This window comes from Euprymna scolopes, chromosome 45 (assembly GCF_053919585.1).
Source record: "Euprymna scolopes isolate OS-2025 chromosome 45, ASM5391958v1, whole genome shotgun sequence".
Classification (NCBI taxonomy): Eukaryota; Metazoa; Mollusca; class Cephalopoda; order Sepiida; family Sepiolidae; genus Euprymna; species Euprymna scolopes.
This window is the reverse complement of record NC_136526.1, coordinates 35,227,552-35,234,951: the sequence shown is the minus strand read 5'-3', so window position 1 is coordinate 35,234,951 and position 7,400 is coordinate 35,227,552.

Below are 7,400 nucleotides of genomic sequence, written 5' to 3'. Positions count from 1 at the left end.
AAAATTTAGCAAAATATAATTTAAAAAACATGAAACATTTGGAGATTGTTTTTTTAATTATTCGGGTTTTTTTTACGGGAAAGTTGTATAAAAATTAAGCAAAATATAATTTAAAAAACATGACACATTTGGAGATTGTTTTTTTTAATTATTCGGGTTTTTTTACGGGAAAGTTGTATAAAAATTTAGTAAAATATAATCTAAAAAACATGAAACATTTGGAGATTGTTTTTTTAATTATTCGGGTTTTTTTACGGGAAAGTTGTATAAAAATTTAGCAAAATATAATTAAAAAAACATGAAACATTTGGAGATTGTTTTTTAATTATTCGTTTTTTTTTATCGGGAAAGTTGTATAAAAATTTAGCAAAATATAATTTAAAAAACATGAAACATTTGGAGATTGTTTTTTAAATTATTCGTTTTTTTTACGGGAAAGTTGTATAAAAATTTAGCAAAATATAATTTAAAAAACATGAAACATTTGGAGATTTTTTTTTTAATTATTCGTTTTTTTTTTACGGGAAAGTTGTATAAAAATTTAGCAAAATATAATTTAAAAAACATGAAACATTTGGAGATTGTTTTTTAAATTATTCGTTTTTTTTACGGGAAAGTTGTATAAAAATTTAGCAAAATATAATCTAAAAAACATGAAACATTTGGAGATTGTTTTTTTTTTATTATTCGGGGTTTTTTTTACGGGAAAGTTTTATAAAAATTTAGCAAAATATAATTCAAAAAACATGAAACATTTATAGAGGTTTAAGAATAATTTTTTTGTTCAGAAAAATTGTATAAAAATTTAGCAAAATATAATTTAGTTTGTCCGTACTTTTAGAAAAGAGTTATCGACCCCTGTTCTTTGGCTTACATGTGACATCTCACGGCGGTTTTTGAAACTAAAATACACACATTCACCTCATGTCACCGACATTCAGAAGTGCCGAAGTGGCAATTACATTTCGTTTTGAAAATTAATAAAAACATATTTACAAAAAGGTGAAATAATTCAAGTATACTTACATATATTAAATCTTCTTTCGCTTGACTTTTCTGATGGAAACTTTCGTTGATATTTTAAGAGTTTTTTGCGTGTGTGTGTGTGTGTGTGTGTGTGTGTGTGTGTGTGTGTGTGGTTTCTTTTTTTTTTAGCAGAATTAAGTGAATCTCGTCAAGGTCAAATAACGCATTTGTGTCATCATCAAAACTGAGGTTTTCTACTGGGTTTCTCTCTCCCTCTTTTTTCAAAGTTTGTTATTATTTATTGTAAACACAATTGTTACATTTTTTTTTTAGTTATTATTCTGTAAATTATTTTTTTTTATTGTTATCGTTGTTAAATTTAAATCTATATGTCTAACCTTGTGAACTCATGAGCGTTTATGCTGAGCAAGACAAAGGCTTGTAGTCAGATTGGAGTAGTCGGCGCATGCGTCATGTTATAAAACAGAAATGCAAATCTCAGGCGATTTACGCGCAATTCCGCAGACATTGGCAAAATAACATTTATATTTTTCGGCCAATAACAATACCTCCCGCCTAAATTAAACACAGGCTTTCTCGAGCCACTTTTTCATCGCGCCTCGATATAAAAAAGGGGCAGCATGTTCAAATCGGCAGTTTAGACAGACCGACCAGTCAAACACATCACGCTTCGCGTTCGCTGCTTCCTCCGTCGTCTTCGACGCCGTCTTAATTGTCGTCTCCACCGTCGCCACGACTGCTATTTCACCGACGCACGAGTCAAACATTCAACCACCTCTCTTCTCACCAACGACGCCACAGCCGATACCTTATCGTCGTCCCAGTCAACTTCGAGTAAATACTAATGATCCTTTCTTTCTTTTTTTTTTTCTTCTAACATCTCGTTTGTCGAGAATAAATATATGCATATATATGTATATACACAATCTCCGTGTTCACGTTTTTCTTGCTACCATACGCTTGTCTTAATTATAACATTGGTGTCAGAGCGTGCAGCAAGGAAAATATGAACAAATATTCAGACTTCACACGATCATTTTACCCTTATCCGGGAACAGAAAGCACTGATGTTCAACATAAAAACCAGAGACACACAACCATCGGAACATACCCTCCGCGAGTTATAGGAGGACATCGACGAAATGTTGTCGGCTATGAGGCTATCAACCTCAACAACACCCCACACAAACTGATCGGAAGGCGACTACAATCTGGTTATACGGCAGCAGACGATACGGGACATTATAAGACAGCAAAAGTCCTTCCGACCGGGTAACGATGTCAACCAGTTTTTCACAGCGCTGTCCAAGGCTTACGCCATCCACGTCGCACCGGAATTAGACAACTACCCCAGTCTAGAGGGCGAGTTTGTCAAATCTGCGAAGGATCTCCTCGACCAAGGAATCTTTCAACAAATGGTCGATTTGAAGGCTGACACATCCACGTTCAACGCGTTGAAAGACTACCTACAGGCAGCACACAGCAGCCAGATGACGAATTTTCAACACCTTAGCCATGCCTGGGACCTGGAGCGACTGGATGGCGAGAGACTACCGGACTTCGCATCTCGCCTAGAAAGCACCCTCAGAGATGCGGCCGTCCACATTAAAAACAAGTTTAAAAAAGATAAAAACACCGAACTAACAGTGGACGGCCTTGTTTCCATCATAGGCGCGATGCTGATGAGCGAGAAGGTGAAGGCTTGGAACCCAAGTCTTTACCCCCCATCTGGTCAAAACTATGGACTCCCACTACAACGCGATCGGTATAGCTTGCGAGGCCCAAAGGTACCTCGATCGCGGTATAAAATCTGATCTCACACACGCGACTGCCCAGGAATCATTTTACACTCAAAGACCATGGCAGTCAAATCGGGAGAATGCGCCACCCAAGTCGAACCTATCACCCCGATCTAGTAGACAGCCACACCCTCAACAAACCGGGCCAACCAACCAACAACAAAGACAGGACCGCCCTCAATACCACAAGAAGCGCCAGCATAGACCGCCACTGTGTCAGAATTACCTCGGAGGTCGACCCTGCTTCCGTGGGCATAACTGCCCATTTCGTCACCCACCTCATACCCAAGCTCAAGCCCACGTCGCCACGACAGATGACGACCCATCAGCCGATAGACCCACATCGCCGCAACAATCCACAAACCTCCAGGATTTTCACTTCGGGCAGGACGAAATGTGATGGCTCGTTCACCCTACCCCCACATCAACCATCACATGTTCAATCATCAAAGACCTGACCACCAGTCACCACTCGTCCAGTCTGTTTTCAGAATCGAAGATATTTATTTCTCTGCCATTGCGATGCTAGACTCGCGATGCTCTACATGCATCATCACTTTATGTCAGCTTCCGAAAGAAGCTAAGAAACACATTGCCCACACTAACGTTCGAGTGAAAGGCATCAACGGCAGCATCACCGTCTTCGGCGAATTAACCAGTGACGTCACTATTGGCAGTTTTGACTCCCTCACTTTTAGAGGGGTGAACGTACTCGTAACAACCCAAAACACTCCAATTCTGATCAGCCAAAATATCCTGCGCCATAACACGCTCAACTCATACGTAATTGACAACCAGAACTCTACCGTAGAATTCAGACGTATACTTCTCTCGGGACACCTAACACACTCAGCGCCCATCACACTGCCGGCTTCATTAACCCACATTTCGGCATTTGAACCCCAAACTGCTGTCTTCCGAAGTCACTTAACTACGAAACTCCAGCCCAACAACCGGACACTAGAGGAAAAACTTACCTGGCTGAAGCAAAACACTGGACTGTCATTACCAAGCCACCTTCGTCGTGACGAATTGGGGCTACAGCTGACCTACTCATTAGATATGCAGACATCATTGGTACAAATAACAGCGAAAAGGGGACATTCATCCGACCCGTCCGCATACCAACCAACGGTCAGTCCCGCAGTCAAAAGCAACACCCGATCGCCCAGGCCTTAGAAGCGGATGTCGACGTGGAAATCAATCGCATGGCAAATGAAGGCATCATTGAAAAATGCACCGACCCCAAAGGCTTCAATAGCCCAGTGTTCGCCGTACGCAAGAAAAACGGTTCGGTCCGCGTAGTAGCCAATTTCAAAAGGAAACTGAACAAAGTCTTGGTCGATCTAGACCCTTACCCAATACCGAGAATTGACCAGTTATTCAACAAGATCGGCAAAGGCAACATATACTTTGCTTTCCTAGATCTACGCAGCGGATATTGGCAAATCAAAATCGATCAGCAAGAACGATACAAAACCGCATTCACGTGGAAAGACCAGTGCTACCAATACACTCGTTTGGCTTTCGGTCTTACTTCAGCCGGACAGATCTTTTACCGCTGTGTAGCAGAAGCTCTGGCTACAGTCACGTCGCGTGATAACATCTCGTCCTACATCGACGACAATTTGGTTCAGGCAAGAACTTTTGACGAATACTTACTCGCTCTAGAACAACTTTTCACCGCCCTCCGAAATTTTGGACTCAAACTAAACCCTGACAAGTGCTCATTCCTCACAACCGAGGCAAAATTCCTGGGTCGTATTAGGAAGGCTTCAAGCCTGACCCCAAATATGTTCGAGCTATCCGAGAAATGAAGCCCCCAACATCAAAGAAGGAGCTACAAAGCCTCATCGGCCGACTGGTATGGATCAGACAGTTCCTTGAGACGCGCCTGCAGGAACAAATCAGGTCGGGCACATTCTCAAAACTCATGTCTCCCATACATGATCTCAACAAGATCAATAAACCCTTCATATGGACAGAGAGCGCCGACAAAGCCTTCAAAAAAATTAAAGAACGACTCTCTTCACCACCCATCATTTCATTTCCGGATTTTTCCAAGCTGTTTACACTCACCACCGACGCTAGTGATGTGGCATGTGGTGCGATACTAATGCAAGAGACTGACAACGGGAAGAAAAATATCGTCGCTGTTGCCTCCCATACTTTTAACTCCACAGAACAGAACTGGTCCACGACGGAACGGGAGGCCTACGCTGTCAAATGGGCGATAATCAAATTCGATTATTTTCTCCGAAGCTGCCCTTTTGTTCTCTTCACCGACCATCGATCACTAACATATTTGGATCAATGAGAATTCAATAACGCCAAAATACAAAGATGGCAGGAAGAAATTTCATGCTATAAATTTGTCCTGGAATACATCGAGGGTGAATCCAACATGTGGGCCGACATGCTCAGCAGAGGTAATGGACAAAGAAAAATCAAAACTCCACATGACCCGACCCCAGCAGGCCAGACTTTCGAGCTAAGTGGATCAACCTTACGCATATACATCCCATCTTGGTGCCTCAACGACTCACACAGTCTACAACTCATTCCCAAGACACACACAACACGGGACGCCCACACCCAAGAACGTATCAGCAATGCATTCTTCGCATATCACTCATCTACCATCCCTACGGAGAAAATCTGCAACCACCTAGGCGTTGCAAACGAACAACAGAAAGGATGAAACCTTAGCAAAGATCATCAGTGCCCTCCAGTCAACCAACTCCAGTGAACCACATTTTGATCCTAGCAATCACCGAGCTACGCTCTTCAAACATCACTTCCAACAATTTTTTCTGGAACCGGGTACCGCCGTGCTGATGATGAGGGACAGCAATAACTCCCCCAAACTGGTTGTGCCATATAAACTTCGTCCCAGATACCTCTTCCAGGCCCACGAAGGCAGCAACCACTCAGGCATCACTCGCATGCGAGAACTCTTGTCCGGCTACTGGTGGGAGTTCAAGAACCGCGACATTAAGGCCTATGTCGACGCTTGCGAAACCTGCGCAAAATGCAAAGGGAACTATGGTAAACGCACCCATTGGCCGATCGGTCACTGCAAACGTGGAAAAAGGCCATTCGAGCTGGTCTTTATCGACTTTGTAACAATGCCAAATTCGAAAGGAAAACGGTACATACTGACGATTTTGAACAGCTTTAGTCGGTATTTCACGGCGATACCATGTGCAAGGGACCGTGCCATTGACACGGCCCGCGGGCTGTTTCAGTTTTTTCTTCAGCACAGGGAAATTCCAAGAATTGTTTCCTCTAATCGGGGCACACACTTCACGGGAGAAGTCTATAGACAATTCTGTGACCAGCTGTCCATCACATAGGAGCTCCACTGCCCCTGGCGTCCACAAAGCTCAGGGAACATTGAGCAGCAACATTGGACAATGAAAAATGCCCTATACATGCTATGCGAGGAGAGGAATTGTGAATGGACTGACGTCCTTGAATCGGTAGTCTCATCCATGAACGCCACGACTAATAGCGCTACCGGTGTCTCCCCTCATTATGCAATCACCGGTCGTCACCCCAACATTGGTTTGCCTACGCTTCATAATAAACAAATTAAAAGCGAGGACCCGGGAGCATATGGCATGCAAATCAACGCTTTGCTAAGACAGGTCCACCACCATGTCACCCTAGCCAACGACGAGGCCGATCACAAACTTGAGAAAGGCACCCATCACCTTACCTGTCGAGACCCGATACAAGTAGGTGATAAAGTTTTACTCCATCGGCCACAATCAGCAACGGCACAATTATCTCATCTACCATGGGTAGGTGACTTCACAATCATAAAAACAAATGACATGATGTCTCAGGTGCAAAATGAAAAGGGCGATACAGCCTGGATCCACCGCGCACATATCAGACGCTTGGCCCCTCGCCCACCGCATTTGTGCAAAACAAACCCCCTGCCTCCACCTTGCAACACCAACCAGCTTCACGCCACACAACATTTTCCAAATAACCCCCCACAAAATCAAAACATGAATCCCTCAACATCATCACCACACAACAATAACACTATCCCGACCCTACCCCCAGTGAGAACAACAAGAGGGAACCTCCTCACCTGCTTCAGGGACTTTGTCATGATCTAAACACTACACTACTAAACACACCCACAAATTGTAAATCTGTCTGAGATCTGGGGGAGCTTTGTTATAAAACAGAAATACAAATCTCAGGCGATTTACGCACAATTCCGCAGGCATTGGCAAAATAACATTTATATTTTTCGGCCAATAACAATGCCTCCCGCCTAAATTAAACACAGGCTTTCTCGAGCCACTTTTTCATCGTGCCTCGATATAAAAAAGGGGCAGCATGTTCAAATCGGCAGTTTAGACAGACCGACCAGTCAAACACATCACGCTTTGCGTTTGCTGCTTCCTCCGCCGTCTTCGACGCCGTCTTAATTGTCGTCTCCACCGTCGCCACGACTGCTATTTCACCGACGCACGAGTCAAACATTCAACCACCTCTCTTCTCACCAACGACGCCACAGCCGATACCTTATCGTCGTCCCAGTCAACTTCGAGTAAATACTAACAATCTTTCCTTTTTTTTTTTTCTTCTAAC